Source organism: Moschus berezovskii, chromosome 20 (assembly GCF_049115385.1).
Source record: "Moschus berezovskii isolate FMDL1 chromosome 20, NW_MosBer_1.0, whole genome shotgun sequence".
Taxonomy (NCBI): domain Eukaryota; kingdom Metazoa; phylum Chordata; class Mammalia; order Artiodactyla; family Moschidae; genus Moschus; species Moschus berezovskii.
Genome location: NC_142479.1, coordinates 63,009,612 through 63,023,487, shown reverse-complemented (window position 1 = coordinate 63,023,487; position 13,876 = coordinate 63,009,612).

Here is a 13,876-nt window from a genome sequence, read left to right as displayed (position 1 = left end):
TGAAAGGTTAGGTGTGTATATAAAAAGCCTTAGTATGATCATTAAAAAATAGAGATATAGCCTTAATAAAGGTCAGTAGGTAAAACAAAGTGGAATACTAAAGAGATTCTCAAATAATCCAGAAGGCATCAGGAAAGGGGACCAAAGGAAATGAACAGAAAGCAATAAAATGGTAGGCCAAAATTCAGCTACTTTAATTACATTAAATGTAAGTGATCTAAACACACCAGTTAAAGGCAGGATGGTCAAATTGGAACTTAAAAAAAATACTATTTGCTATCTGCAAGAAACGCACTTTAAATATGGAGACAGGTAAGTTAAATGTAGAGAAATGGGGAAATCATACTATGGAAACACTATTCAAAGAAAATCTAGTGGTTACATTAGTATCACTAGAGGTAATTACATAAAAATGAAAGAAGGCATGATAATCCTAACTGTATATTTGCCTAACAATAGAACTTCAACAAACAGAAAGCAAAAACTGACAGAACTAAAGGACAAGTGGTCTCTTAAAGATTAGACACCCCGCCTTCAGTAATTGAGAGACAGGAGAAAATCATTAAGGGTAGAGTCAACCTGAGCAGTTTTATCAGCCAGCTTAACTCACATTTATGGAATGGTGCACCCGACGACAGAGCACGTACTCTGTCTAAGCACGTGTGGGACATCTGCCGAAATACCGTGTTCCGGGACTTCAGCAAATCTCAAACAATGGGAATCAGACAAAGTATGTTCTTGACTATAGTGGGATTACTCTAGAAATCAACAAAGAGATCTAGAAAATCCACAAATATTAAATCATGAATAAAAGATGAAATCACAAGGGAAATTAGAAAATATTTTGAACTACAGAACGTGAAAACACAGCAAATCAGCATTTATGGATCGTGCTTATCTTTTAAGTCACCAATAATATAAACTTTCACCTTAATTAGAAAAATAGAAAATTAAATCCAAAGTAATCAGAATAAATGAAATAATAGCAGCAATCAAAGAAAACGACAACAGAGAAACACTAAAGAAAAAGCAAAAACTGATTATTTGAAAAGATCAGTAAATTTGATAAACCTTGAGCTAGACCGATGAGGAAAAAAAGAGAAGATGCAAATTACGACATCAGGAATGAAAGCGGGAATATCACTACAAATCCTATAAACATTAAGAGGATATTTTTAAGGCAACAATTTCCTGGTGTTTCAGTGGTCAGAACTCCACACTTTCCCTGCTGAGGGCCTGGGTTCAATCCCTGGTTGAGGAGCTAAGACCCCACAAGTCAAATAGCATGGCCAAAAGATATTAAGGAATCACTGTAATTTCGTGCTCATAAATTCAACAGTTTACATAAAATGGGAAAATTCGTTGAAAGACATAAATTATCAAAGCTTATTCAAGAATACATAGTTAAAATGAATAGTCATATATCTTATTAAAGAAACTAAACTGTGCTTAGTTGGTCAGTCATGTCCAACCGACTCTTTGAAATGCCATGGACTATAGCCTGCCAGACTCCTCTGTCCATGCAGATTTTCCAGGCAAGAATACTGGAGTGGGTTGCCAGGTCCTCCTTCAGGGAATTGTCCATCCCTTATGAACATAAATACAAAATTCTCAATAAAATATTAGCAAATGGAACCCAGCAGTATGTAAAGAGGGGCCTTTGTCTTAGAATAGCCTGTTTTTTTTACAGGATAAATCACATTGGGTTTATCTTGGAAATAAAAGTTTAGCTCAACCTTTAAATATTAATCAGTATATTTCAGCATATCAATAGACTAGAGGAGAAAAAGCTTGTGATATCTCAGTAGATGCAAGTAGATGCAAGAAAAGAATTTTGAAAACTCTTAGCAAACTAGGAATAAAAGAGAACTTCTTCAACTTTATAAAAGTCATTTACAAGGACTCTGTGGCTAACGTCACACTTCATGGTAAAAGACTGCGTGCTGTCTTCCATAAGACTGAGAATAAGGCAGATGACTACTCTAACCGCTTCTGTTCAACATCACATTGGAAGCCCCAGTCCATGTAACAGGCAAAGAAAAGAGATAAAATGCAGAATCCCAGAGAATCTGTAGGAAATCCACGAGAACTAATCAGTACATTTTGCAGAGTCACAGAGTACCAGGTCAATGTACAAAATTCAGTACGTATTTCCATTTACTAGCAACAAACAACTGGAAACTGACATTTAAACATGGCGAACAAACTTCCCAAACAGGAAGAAGTATTGTGTGGTAGATCAGTGCTCCCACCAAGAACTAGAGAAGCTAGACAAAATTTATAAATCATCTCTTTAAACGCGTCCGAGAACTGCAGAAGCAATGGAGACAAGCGGGTTTAAGACTCCACAGAGGGGCAGGACCACGGAGCAATAGCTGACCATCTGCGCACACCGCTTGCCAAGCGTTGGCTCATGCTGGGTTTAGTGACAGAATTTAAGATTTAAGGGGTGTATAATCATGAAAAGAATGGAGACTTGAAGGCTGATCTTTCCTTTAAGACTGACAGATTCAGGAATGTGTGAGGATGCTAATTAAAGAGCTCGTGTGGGAACCTCTGGGAGGCTGTCTCCTGTCCTTTGTTGCTGGAGCACAACTTTGTCTAGAATAGGGGTTGCCAGACTTTTCCTTAAAGAGCCGGATAGTAAATGTCTCAGGAGGTGTGATCTCTGACTTACTGAACTCTGCTGTCTCCATGTTGACGCTGTGTAAACAAATGGACATGACTATGGACACAGCAATAAAACTTCACAGAAACAGGTATCTGGCCACTGGGCTGTAGTCAGCTGACCCCCCGATCCACTGCTCCCCCTGTCTTTGAATATTTGCTTATTAAATCTAGCCACGTTGGGTCTTAGTTTGCAGCAATCAGGGTCTTCGTTGCATCGTGCCAGATCTTCTGTTGGGAGGCACTGACTCTAGCTGTGGTGCTCGGGCTCATTAGTGATGGCCCATGGGCTTAGTTGATCTGTGGCATGTGGGATCTTAGTTCTCCCACCAGGGATCGAACCCACGTCCCCTGCATTGCAAGGCAGATTCTTAACCACCAGACCACCAGGGAAGTCCCTCCCACCTTCTTTAGCACATGGCACCAGCATTAATTGATTCAGATGACCGAAAGCCAAGAGGAAAAAACCCGTCAGTGGCAGCAAGTCCCCGGGTTCTCTGGGCACTGGTTTAGCAGGCAAGAACTCTGATAGATCTGGAGACAGGACATTTTTCTAAATAGAGGAAACAATGGAGAAAGTAGATTAAAAGATGGAGAATCGGAGTCTGTGTAAACCAACGTTTAAGAGTCTGCAAACTCCATGCTTTCCTGTCCAGGCAGATGTGAGCAGTTCACACTTCATCCTGGGTGACTTAGGCTGCATCTCAATGTTTCAGCTAATAAGTGAAGCTGTGCTTGGTACCAGAAGTGTACCAAGTTAGTTAGTTAGTATACCAAGTTAGTTAATGGTAACTGCCTGCGAAGGGTGCCCAGGGGGACAGAGCCTTCCTACCCAGGTCATACGTCCCCTTCTCTGTCACCTCTCCTGTGTGCCTGGTTTCTGGGGGAGCCGGAGAGCAGCCTAGTGTGAGGAGGCCAAGGGCTGAGGACCACACGGGTGTCCAAAGTCATCCCTGTGGCCCTGGCAGGAGGGGGCCATGAGGTGGGAGTTCAGGAGCTGCTCGAGGGTCTCACCCTTGACCCTGGGGATGAGGATGCTATGGACTGGCACCACAACAGCATGAGGACGGGGTCGGTCTCTCGGGGCTGCAGTGAAGAGACAGTTCATACAGACCAGGGGGAAGCAGGGGTCAGGGAGGAACCAGTGCCAGGGTCTAGGCTGGAGGGGTGGGTGGGTGTGGAGAACTGGATTGGAGAATTAGGAGCACAAAGCTGAGGATCTTGGGGATGGGCGGGGGGCAGTAAAGCAAGAGACTCTCACCCAAGGCTGAGAAGCCGTTATGGGACGGGACCAGGAATGGGTCCACAAAGGAGGCCTGGAGCGGGAGGATACTGGGTAGGTGATCAAAGCTGGGGCCCAGGAGAGAGGTCTGGGCATGAGATACAAACTGGGGAGCCATCTGGGTTTAAAGGGAAAGACTGAGTTGCACCAGGAGCCGGGATGATGGAGGGGTGGGCCTGCAGGCAGGGGCCCTGTGCCAGGCTCCCTCTGGGGCCCCAGGGGAGCAGGAAGCAACCTCTTGACTCCCCGCCTGACTGTCTCAGTCAGCCCCGTCTCCAGGGAAATTCCTTGCCCGGGCCACAGTTCCCTCATCAGCAAATGAGGGTTTGAACCGAGTCAGCCTCGTGAGCTATGGAGAGGCACCTGGTGCGGCACGTGGAGTGAATAACAGCCACGATTGGTTCCTGCCGCTCTGGGACCCTTGGGCGCCTCAGTCTGCGACCGGCCCTTGTGCTCGTCTTGAGAAATTAATTGTTTAATATTATGTCTTTGGCTGTGTTGGACCCTAGTTGTGCCACTCAGGATCTGCCCTGCAGCACGCAGACTCACTAGTTGTGCCCCGGGCTTCGTTGCTCCATGGCATGTGGGATCATAGTTCCCCGGCCAGGGATCGAACCTGAGTCCCCGGCATGGCAAGATGGATTCTTCACCACTGGACCACCAGGGAAGTCCCTTGAGAAATTAATTTGATTCTTAGGCCTGTCGATACTGCCAGCCCTTCATGGGAAACCTTCAGGTTCAGGATCCCTTTGATGAGCAGCTCAAGGAAGACTGGGGCTTATTGAGGGAGGTCAGAGACTCTAGGGGTCTCCAGAATTAGAAACATTTGCCTGAGTCCTCAAGTGTGATCTTGGGAGCTCTGTAGGGTGCAGGGCCAGAGGGCAGAGGAGGGAGGGTTTCAGGAGTCAGTTGTTGGCACAGCAGGTGTCAGATCCCCTTCCCAGGTTGGGGGCCCCTCAGTATGGGGGGTTTGGGGCCACCAGAGGATGGGAGGGGCCTGGAGAGACAGGGAGAGCCGTGGTGCCTGGCATGGGGGTGCGGCGAGCAGAGGGGGCAGCGACAGCAGCAGCCCAGGGCGAGGTTTGCTGGGCCAGCTAGGTAGGTGCTGTTTGATAGGTAGGTGGTCCTCAGGCCAGGCCTGGCTCAGATGGCTCTCCAGGGTTTCAACCAGTAATCTACCTGATCTCCTTTGAACAAAGCCCATTTCTGCTGAAGTCGCTGAGGCTCTTGCCCACCAGGACCGGCAGGTGTAGCTGCCTGTGCCCAGGTGGGACAGCTCTGACTCCTGCCCAGCTGCGTGGCCTTGAGAAAGCCCCTCCCAGCCCACGCCCCGGCGCAATGAGGCTGATGAATGCCCGGTCCTGCCCCTCCCGTCCTGTGGGCTGGTGGTCAGAGGCCTTGGCAGGTTGCTGAGCCTGACTCCCTGGCTCTGGGCCACCACCTGGCATCACAGTGCTGCCAGGATCGTGGATGGTCTGGGCTCCCACCCAAGGCGTCTGCAGGCAGCCGGTCAGGACTTCCACTCACTCCACATGGCAAAGGGTGGGGTCTGAGGGCCTTCTTACAGACCTCTCTGATACGGGTCCGCTCAGGAGCCCTCAGTCCACGCTCTACCCTCATCACACCACAGGTTTCATCTTAAAGGCATGCAGGAATTGCTCAACTCATAGGAGTAGTTTTGGTGGGCCTTGCAGCTTCTGGAACTCAGCCCGGTCGGAAGACCCAGCTGACCAGGGGGACCAGGGAGCCCCTCCCAGACTCACTCCCCTGACGGAGTTCTGAGGTAAAGCTGCTGAAATTCTTCAGAAGCCTGGTTCCTTTTAAAAACGATGCCAATATATATTCAGTTTTTTTCAGTTCAGTCGCTCAGTCGTGTCCGACTCTCCGCGACCCCACGAATCACAGCACGCCAGGCCTCCCTGTCCATCACCAACTCCCGGAGTTCACTCAAACTCATGTCCACAGAGTCGGTGATGCCATCCAGCCATCTCATTCTCCGTCGTCCTGTTCTCCTCCCGCCCCCAACCTTTCCCAGCATCAGAGTCTTTTCCAATATATATACTACTTTAAATAATCTAGATAACGTATGAGCACCTCCTGTTTGTCACAGGGCACTCTATTCAGCGACCTGTGGCGGCCTCAGTGGGAAGGAAATCTAAAAAGAGTGGCTGTATGTGCACATCCAACAGATTCACTTTGCTGCACAGAAGCTTCCCGGGTGGCTCAGCGGCAAAGAATCCGCCTGCAAGGCAGGAGACACGGGTCCCATCCCCGGGTCGGAAAGATCCCCTGGACAAGGAAATGGCAGCCCACTCCAGGATTCTTATCTGGGGCCATCCCACGGACAGAAGAGCCTGTCAGGCTGCGGTCCACGGAGGCTGCGGAAGAGTAAGCCAACAATAACAAAGTAACACAACATCGTAAAGCCACTAACTCCCAAACAAATTTTTTTAAAGAACATAAAAAGTAAAAATAAGTACAAAATAAACAGAGTGTTATCCACGTGAAAAGACATTCAATTAGGGATTGGGGAAATTAGAGTCAAAACCGCAATGAGCACTACGTTACACCCAATAAGACGGGGCTAGAATTTTAAAAAGTAATAACAAACAGAAAATAACAGTGGTTGGTGGGGAGGTGGAGGAAGTGGAATCCTTGCGCACTGCTGATGGGAGCATAAAATGATGCAGTCGCTGGGACAGCAGCTTGGTGGTTCCTCAGCAAACATAAAACTACCTTGTGACCCAGCAACTCCACTCCTAAAGTAAACTGAAAACAGGTGTTCAAAACTTGTCTGTGACTGTTCATAGCCCCACTCCCCACGGCCACCCAAAGGTGGCAACAACCGACTATCGACCACTGATGACTGGAGGTACAAAATGTCCTCCCCACGTAGGAATGTTCCTGAGCCGCGAGGAGTGAAGCACGGGCCACGTGACAGCACAGATGCGCCTCAGACACTGGGTGAAGGGTGCCAGGCGCCAAAGGCCACACGCCACGTGATTCCGCTGATGTGCGACCACCACAGAGAAAGGGCAGGGGCCGGGGGAGGGAGCAGCGGGACCTGACGGTTAATGTGCACGGGGCCTCCCTCGGGGTGAGCGTTTCAGGACCAGTGAGAGTCAGTGGTTGCACAACGGTGTGATAGCACTAAACGCCACTGAAGTGGACAGGATTGGCTACTTTAAAACGGTTGTAAATTTTATCTCCATTTTCTCAAAAAGGATGTCATAGGGCCCTTTGAAAATAAACATCACAGCAAGCAGTTTTCTCACAGAGTGAAACGGCCAGGCGGTCTGCAGTCCCCTCTGCAGGTTCCAGGCAGCCTCTCCCAGGCACCGTCTTTTCTTCGCTGCTGGGTCCTGGCAGGATGGTACTCCTCTCCGCCTGAGAACGCATCTCAGGAGAGTTTGGGTCCCACGGAGCCAGTGCCCTGAGGGCCGCCTGCTGAATAGACCGCTGCCCCAGCCTGGGCGGCCCCACCCTTGTCACCACCCCTCCGCCCCCTGCAGCCCGTCCACCTGGCTCCTGGACCACCACTCTCTGCGCCTGCCAAGCATCTCGTCGCCCACCGTGCATCTGTCCACCAGGTGGCAGCGGAGGCTCCCCGATGCGCTGTCCCTGCCCAGCAGCCCCGCCAGCACCCCATGTCCTCTGCAGACCAGGAGTCAAGATGCTGGGGTCACATCTCCCACAAGTGTGGCCGCATCCTCGGTCCTCTCTGCCTAACTCAGGGGAGGCTGAGCTCCAGACGCCAGGCTGGGAGACTGAAAACCAGAGTCTGTCCTGCAAAACACCACAGGGCCGTGCTCCTGCAGCTGACGTCGCATGAGACCCCATCTGGCTGAAACGGCTTGCAAAGCACCACCTCAGTTTTCCACTGCACCACAAGCCCACAGCTTTCCAGCAGGGAGCCTGTGCCCGGTGGGGAGCCTCGGCTTTGACTTCACCTGAGATGGAATCAAGGTCTCTGGGGTTTTCCCGATGGGAAATCTATAAGCCAAGGAATGAGGGAAAATTACAACCGAATCTAACATCTCCAAGCCCAGGGGCTCTGAAAACCAAGGCCTGAGGCTGCACAAAGGACTCAGCTCCTGTAGCTGCAGAGAAAACCTCAAAATCTGGGTGAGAATTAGCAGCAGGTTCCAGGGGCTGAGCTGCCAGATCTCTGCAGGGGCCCTGTTTCTGCCAGCAACAGAGCGACACTGCACAGGTTACATGGAGCCAATGTCTGGTTGGACTGGGGGTTAAAGGTCACCTGGATTCATTTAAATTGTTTTTCCCCAGTGGATGGAATCATCTTTTTGTTTGGACAGCTAGGCAACAGCTGAAGTTTTCCATGAACCTCTACGAAGATATGTTTCTTCTGATTTTTGAGAAAAAAAGAAAAAGAGCCTGACGGGGCAAACGATATTCTCAAGCTTTACACTAAAATAATTTTTCTCAAAATCCTATTACTTTCTGACCAGACCTATCAGTGAAGAAATTCCAAAATACTCTATGCTTCCTGAGGCTGTGACAGCCCGGGCAGCAGCTTTGATTGCCATCCAGACAACTCCTTGGTTCCGGACCGAAACGGGTGCTTCACCGTGGCCCTGCAGCCAGCATCAACTCAGACCAGTCTTCACTGGACCACCCCAGCCTCCCAGCCACCTGGGCAGTCCTGTGACTTTCACTGCAGACTGGACTCGGGCCATCACAGTTCTCCAAAGACCCCAGCCTCTCTGCTCTCAGCCTTTCTCCCTCTTGCCGTAGGAGCTTGTGATCAGACCAGTAAACTCAGTCCTCACAAGTGTCTAGCCAGCACCTGCCTCCCACCCCGCAGGCCTCCAGAGCCCAGCCTGGCCCCCTGACTGATTTTGGCCTCTCACTGTCCAGTTTCATTACAGTTCCTCTAGGACATTCTGGAGTGAGCCACAGAAGCAGATGACTACAAGAAGCAGTTACACTAAAAGGGATGGGAACTCCCTTTTCCCGAGTGCCCACCAACATTCGGGGGGGTCGGTGGGTCACCTTGCCCATGGGACAGAGCCTCCCATTGTTCAGCATCAGCTGTCCCACACTGTGCAAACCGACCTGCAGACAGTGAACTGATGCTTTCCTAGCTGAGCCGTCTGGTGTGGTGTCTACACAGTCAGAACAGGGAGCGCCGCCCCCCCCCGCAATGTCCTTGGTTCCCAGGTACAAGAGAAATGGGGAGACCTGGGTGCCAGGGATAGCAGAGATGGGAGAGGAGCCCATAAAATACTGACTGGCAACTGCTGCCCGCCACACCCCTCCCTAGGCAGGAACCGCCCGTCTGGTCCCTTCCCACCTCCAGGGGACACACCTAGACCAGACGGGTCCCACTGCCTCAGGCCCAGATGGGGAGACGAGGTGGGTAGTTCCAGACTCCCATCTCCTGGGAACACCTGGCATTATGGGGGTCGTGCTCCTCGCCCGAGATCGCACACCACTTCTCACACATTTGGGAACCCAGGACGTCTAGGGGCGGAGAGGCGCCCCATATTCTGGCTGTGTTGACACCACACGAGACTGCTCTGATAGGAAAACATCTGCCAGTTGTCCAAATGCGACAGTGTTGGACCGCAGGGAGGGGGGTCTGTCCCACTGACCGGCTGACCCACAGACCCACCCGAGTCGGCCACAAAGCTCCCCCTTTGGGAGCTGTGGGACCCTAAGTGGGATTTTAGGATCTGCAGCAAGAAGAAAAAGTCAGGTTTCAGGGCTGAAGACAACATTTTAAAATCTGGCTTTAAATAAACATGGGATTTAAAAAAAGAGAGAGAGTGCGCGGAGCCTCCAGCAGCTGAAATTAGAAGCAGCCGCCTGGGCAGGGAAGCCATCTGCGCACGCGAGGCGGCGTCTGGGCTTCACTGGCAGCGCTGGGAGCCGGCATCGCAGGCCCGGGGCCGCCCTCCCTCCGGGAAGAACCCGCGAGGACACGTCCAGCCTTGTTTTCGGAGTGTCCTCTAAGTTCATGTTCCAGACAACAGACTTTCTCCTCTCCACTCCGAAGTTACCTTTGAGATCACTTTCAAGGCAGTTTAAGTCATTTAAGAGGCGGAATGATAAGAAAACAAAGACTGCGTTTCAGAGGGAAATGAAAGAACGATTTTGAGGGTGAAGCCGGCCTCTTGCCTCATCTTTCCCGTGAAGTTGAGTGACCACCAACAGCCACTGTGCCTGGGGCGGCCCGGCTGGGCGCTCAGCCCTTCAAGTCGCTCACCTCTGGCCTCCTCACCTAAAACACTGTGTTCTTTTGACCAAGGGGGCTTGCGTGAGGGCCATTGCTGGCTTCCTTAGCTTCCGGTCCCCCTGCTCAGAGAATTCTGTCGCAAGCTGGGTTTGCACAGAAGATGGCGAGTGTGCCTGAGATGGGGGGTCCCCTGCTGCCTGCCTTTAGCTCCTCCCTCCCCAACCAACCCGGCCCCTGAGCTTGGGCTGCCCTTCCCAGTCCGCCCCGTCCAGCTCTGGACACGAGGCCCAAGCAGGCCACTCGCCCCGGCCCTCCTGCCTCACCTGGGCCGATGCGGGAGGCCCGGGTCTGGGGGCTCTGCCCGAGTTATTTAAATCCGCGTTGTCAGTTAATATATTCTAACGAGCAAGTGGGTGACCGAGCTGGCAGACGCAGGATGACGCTGAAATGTAACGAGAGGGGGAGAAACACCGAGTGGAACTCTGAGACTCGTCCTCGCCCCTGCGCTCACCCCCACGCTGCCTCCCACGGGCACCTGGAGTCACGCCGATGCGCTGGATTATGTAAGCGGGCCCGTTGCTGGGGAACCTCTCCCCACCCGGCGCGGTGACAGGGCGGCACCTCCCCGGGCCCCTCAGTGGAAGCCCCTGCGGGCCCCTCCTGGCCTGGCCGGTAAGGAAGCTCTGGGAACTTTTTACGCTGCCTCGATAGGAGGGTTAAAGCTGAACTAGGAAGGACATGGGAGGCCACTGACACCTGAAACACTCCACCACCTCCTCGGAGAGGGGAGAGGGCCTTTGTGCGCCAGGCGTCTCCTCCTCCCAGACAAGGCCCGGCTCAGAGGTCCCTCCGAGGGCAGAAAGGGCCATGTCACCCATCCCCGGAGGCAGAGTGAGTGAAGCCTGTGCTGTCTGCAGCCAATATTTTGGTCGGAGAGACGAACGCCTCTGAGCCACGTTCAGGTCAAGGGGGAGCGGGTTTTGAGGAAAGAACAAATCTCAGTAAAAGTCTGGGGAGGAGGGAGGAGGCAGGAGATTGGCCATCAGCCAGGCCCCCGCCCTGCCCCTCCCAGGCCAGCCTTCTGCACAGTTGCCATGCGGCAGGTGGCAGAGTGGATCTGGGGCACTCTGTGGGGACAGGGTCACTGCTCTGCCCACTGAACCCACAGACACTGGACTCCGGGCTGAGGTGCAGGCCCCTCCTTCAGACCCACAGGCCAAATGGAGGCTTGTGCCAAGGCCATGGGTGCCCCCCGTGAGTAAACTTTACATGTTAGGACTGTTTAGATTTACACAGTTACTGCGAAGACAGGCCACACCTAAGGGATCCCCTGCCCCGCCCTGTTGTTACCATCTCTTGTCGCTGTGATGCGTTCGCTACAATTAACAGACCAACGTGGACTCACTGTTGTTCACTGGAGTCTGGACTTTATTAAGGTTTTCTTGGCGGAGCCTGGTGGGCTGCCATCTATGGGGTCGCACAGAGTCGGTCACGACTGAAGCAACTTAGCAGCAGCAGCAGCTTTCACCTAGTGTCTTCTTACTGCTCCAGCACCCAACCCAGATTCCAGGTGACATTTGGTCTTCACGTCTTCTTGGGCTCCTCTTGGCCCCGAAGTTCTCAGACTTCCTGGTTTGGGCAACATACTGGACAGGGTCTGCAGACTGTCCCTCTGCTGAGATTGGTCATGTTTCTCATGGTAAGCCTGGGATGACAGGTCTGGGGAGGAGTGCCACCTTTCTCAGCACGTCAAGGCCGTGTACAGCCCCATGGCTCACCCTGAAGACATGGCCTGGCTCGCCTGGCTGCGGCGTGCTCATGTCTCCCTGGCACCTGTGTTTCCTGGAAGTCACCTCACAGCCCACACCGAGGTTGGGTATCTCCTGGAGCACCCACTAGAGGAGGCAGCACCCATGGGTGCTTGGGTGCTCTCTGGAAGGTCCCGCCTGACCACTGATGATGACGATCTCTTAAGACACACTGACCACTTGCCACATGCCAGGCATGGTTCTTGGTGCCAGGCTTCTTCTGCCATCTATACCTCAGCTCTTCTGACACCCTGCCCAGGTAGCCTGCCCATCCGGAACCTACTGCCCAGGCTCCCAAGGCCATCACACGGCTGCTGGCCCAGCCCCAGGTACTGGTTTCCCAAGTCTGTGCCCACGCCCTTAGCGGCAGTCCCAGGTAGACGCTAAGCTTCACCCCGTGGCAGGCGACATGGCCCTGCCTCGGCCATACAAGGCCACAGTGTGCTGGAGGCCGCTGAGGTGAACTTCCTGCTGGCAGGACACAGGCCTCCCCCACACCCCAGAGCTTCCGGCTCCAGGCACCCCCACGCCTTCTTGCTGACAACGCTTACAGTGTGAGGAATGTGGGCTGAGGACCAAGAAACAGTCCTCTGGACACAGTTTGGACAGTTCGGCCTGGTAGCCCTGCCCTGGTCAGTCAGCCAGAGCACTGGCATGGAGGAAGGAGGCAGTGATGGCCAGAGAGGATGGGGAAGACACAACAGCGTCCATGCCTCCTCTCTCTCCTGCTCTGGAACTTTCTGGCTGCTGATTACAAGTGCTCTAATCCAGGAAGGAGAAAAGGAAGAGGAGTTCTGATTGGGTGGATCCTTCTCTTAGAGAGACGGGGAGGCTGCCAGGAGAGGGTGGTGGAGAAACAGCTCCCTTGACAGGCACGAAATTTCCCTGTGATCTGAGACACACTGCCACCCCCTTAGGCCAAGCTCCGCAGAAACCCGGTTGGGCTGGTCAGAGAGAGAGAGATGGTGGTGAAAACCTGAAAGTTTTGCGGTCACCTCAGAAAGGGCTCCTTCTGTTTAGCAAAAAATCACAGATCCTTGTGCCTGCCTTGCCAGGAGAACAGCTTGCTTGAAAAGCAGAGGCTGTCATCCTGTAATTAAATCTGAGACCCCCCCTCCCTACGTGACGTTGAGATGAAGCCACTTACATAACGCGACTAAAAATAAGCTGATGAAGAGATGCACTTTGATTCTCCCTGCTTCCAGCCTTTTTCTCCTGGGCCACCCGTGCTGGGGTCAGCTGACCTGGGGTCAGTGTTGGCAGCACCACGTGGTCAGATTCTTGCCGCTGACCCTGGCTCGGCACCCTGTGTGCGCAAGGCCCCATCACCGGTGCCGGGGATCGGGGGACCTCAGGTTCAGAGGTGGGGTGCTACGGGTCGCCATGGCTACACACTTCTTTGGTCGCTCAGCCCATAGAGGTGAGGACGGGCAGTCAGAAGTGACAGGGAAACCAGCAGTGGGCAGATTCCAGCCCATCTGCTTTCTCAGTGACTCGTGATGAGCTGCTCATCTATAGAAAGCCATTGCCCACCCCCACAAATAGTGCAGGGAGAACAACGCCCTGGTCTGGGTGAGGGCAGGGGGCTTGGGGTGCTGGCCCTGCTGCTAGTCCTTGCAGGACCGGTGGGACAAGCAGAGCCTTCCGTCGTGGCAATGACTTGCTGGTCTTGAAGAGAGGTGGCCCTGACCCTAGGTGGGCCCCTCTAACCCCCAGGAGTGGCACTGGGACCGCCTTAGCACCCAGCCCACCCCTAGCCCTGGGCACTGCTCAGCCCCCCTCAGACACTGCTGCCATCTGAAAGAACTCCCACCTAAGTAAGAAAGGCTTCAGGGATCACTGGTGGGCTCCTGGCCTGCGGCTCAGACCTCCTCGCTGCTGAAGGGGTCAGCATGCAGGGCCAGGCACCCCAAGAGACTG